The sequence below is a fragment of the Marmota marmota genome, unplaced genomic scaffold, assembly GCF_001458135.2.
Source record: "Marmota marmota marmota unplaced genomic scaffold, marMar, whole genome shotgun sequence".
Classification (NCBI taxonomy): domain Eukaryota; kingdom Metazoa; phylum Chordata; class Mammalia; order Rodentia; family Sciuridae; genus Marmota; species Marmota marmota.
The window spans coordinates 1,705,808-1,708,856 of NW_025999960.1; positions in this window are offsets into that span (position 1 = coordinate 1,705,808).

Sequence of the window (3,049 nt, forward strand, 5' to 3'; positions counted from 1 at the left end):
AGTAGAGGGAAAATAATCTATCTTCAGTGAGACATGGAAAAGGACACAGCCGCAAGCCACAAATGAGGAGGCATATCTGCCAACCCCTGTGAAGTCTAGACTAGGATGAGAGACAAGAGCCCGGACAGCCACCCTGCCTCCTAGGATCTAGACCAGGATTACTAATTTCCCTAAAAGTTCATGTCACCAACAGCCTAAAAATCCTTTGATTATAGTATTGAGCTCCATGTGAATAGGGAGTCCATGGGCACAGGGAAGGGAGGGAGGGATGTTCCCTTTAGGAGACTCAGAGGGACATGCTAGAATACACAGGAAATACCACAGAAGGACAAACCATGCTGATTGGAATATATCTGCTTGAGGAGTGGGGAAAAGGTAAGTTGTGTGAGTATGTGTGAGAGACAGAGACAGGAACAGAGACTGAAAGAGGAGAGGAGAAGAGGGAAAAAAAGGAGAGAAGAGGAAAGAAAGTCTGGAAGACTCATAATGCAGTGTTTTAGCGAAGAGAGACCTCTGGAGGTGAAGTTGGGTGGCGGAGGGAGAGAAAGAAGTTTTACACAGGTTGTGAAATGGAGCTAGTGACTTAAAATACTTTGCTGTTATTCTGTCACTCTTCACCACAGTATGGACATACGTATGCATTTATGTATGTATTTGCAAGTGTCCGGCTTCCCTTTGACGATTAGTAAAAATTATAAAGAAGCCAGCATAGGACTGATATGTAAAAACTGTGCCAAAAGGAAAGAAAAAGAAAAAAAAAAACACGCAATAAGCAAAAGACAAATAATGAGCACACTTTGCCTGAAGGAAATAATTACCCAATAAAAGAGATTAAGAGTAGTTCTCCGTGTGATAGAGGAACCTGTGATCTCTATTAAGACCTGAAGAGGATAGGATTTTTTATAGACATATGCTGATTTTGGCTGCCTGACATCCATTTCCCCTTCTTGCAATAAAAAATAAGAGGTCAACAATTCTTGCCCTCATGCAATCAAAATGCTTTGGAAGAAAATTATCCCACCCTCATCTCTATGGGTAATGTTGCAGCCACAACAGTTGGTTCAGAACTGGACATGTGGCCTATGTTAGTCAACTTGAAGGAGGCAGTTACTTCTAGGCAACATATGGGTTAGAGAAAACTTTTTAATCTTTTATTTCCATATGAATGAAGAGTTCTGGTAATTGCTAGTAACTACTTTACTGCCACAAGGGGAGCTCTTGCCTGAGAGCAGAATAAGGACTGAATTCTAGAAGGAAAATAAAGCCAATTTAAGAAATTATAATGAATACATTGTTCTAACAAGAGACAGTATGAGGAAATTGAAAAGGTTCTACTCCCTGATTGGATAATAAGTCAACATATTGATCATATGTCACATGAAACTCCAGAGACTTTGTAATAAACTGTAGAACAATAGCTTTGCTCTCTAATTTGGTATATCAACAGATTTAGCCAATAAATGCCATGATGTGTAGCATTTGTAAAAATTGTAGCCACTGGTGAAATTCAATAAATTATTCTGTAAGAGCTGCCTGGAACAAGAAAAGCCCAAGATATATTCAATGTTTTGTCTTCATGTAGAAACAAAAATTCTGTGTTACCATGTGAACTGTTTAGTCTCAACTGAAGATAAGCTCATTAAAAGACATGAAAGCTGGCTTTATCATAACATATTTCTTTCTTCTTGGAGGGTTTCTGATGTAGAATACTCTTGAAAATGAAATTAAAAATACTCTGGGTAATGCTAACTGGTTAACTTCATTAAGCAAGGGAAACAAATGCAAAGATTTAGATTAAAGACAAAGGAATCTCCTGCTACACACCGAAGTCTGGGGGTTCAGCTGATAAATACTTCTCAACAAGATGTTTGAGTTGGAAGATAAATTTCAAAAGCAATTTCAGGAAGGCAGTGGCATTGATTTTTCTGCATGCCTTGAAGATTTTTTAAAAAGAAGATAGAAGATTGCTTCCTTGGTAAATGTTTTCATCACATAAAGTAGTTAAACAAGACTCTGCAAAGTCTGAGGAAAATGTTTTGACTTTATGTGCCATGATTCTTGGACCCAAAAGGAAACTCAATCTTTGGAAGAATCATGTTGCAAAATCAAATTCTTAAATGTTTCCACTGCTGCTTGGGTTTGAGAATAAGACAGGACAAGTTTAAACTCTTGTTGAAAACCAGCCAGAAGAACCACAGATCAGAACTGAAGAATATTTTTAATGCCTTCTCTCTGAATCTTCTACTTAGTCTAAGAACACAGCTTTGAAAGAAGATAAAAGCAGAGAGGAGAATTTTTTGAGCTACACTCAAAATGAGATTTACTGATTTGCCCTTAGACAAGTTCTGGATTTCTGAGTGAGAAGTATATTCATGCAAGTCACAGAAAGCAATGGACACTTTGCTACAAATTTTAATTTCTTAATATGCCAAATCAAGTCTTTTCTTCTTAAAACAGTATTTCAAAAAAAAGAACAGAAATTCTGAGTTACTAAGAATGTTTTTAAACAAGAAATAAATATTGAATTTTATCATATGCCCTTTCTAGCTTCTAATGAAAAGATTGCTTATTGTCAAACTATTAAAGTGACATATGATATTAATAATATTATCACGTTACACTATACCTGGTGTTAAGTTTTAGATCTCAAATGGCCCCTACAAGCTCATGTTTGGAAGTCTTGGTCCCCAGTGCAGCAGTGTTCAGAGGTGGTGCCTTCGGAAGGTGATTGAATGAGGAGGGTTTTTATCTCATTGGTAGATTAATGGATTCATAGTTTAATAGATTTTTTTTATAATTTTTATTGTTGGTTGTTCAAAACATTACATAGTTCTTGATATATCATATTTCACATTTTGATTCAAGTGGGTTATGAACTCCAATTTTTACCCCATATACAGATTGCAGAATCACATCGGTTACACATCCATTGATTTACATATTGCCATACTAGTGTCTGTTGTGTTCTGCTGCCTTTCCTATCCTCTACTATCCCCCCTCCCCTCCCGTCCCCTCCCTTCCACTCTTCTCTCTCTACCCCATCTACTGT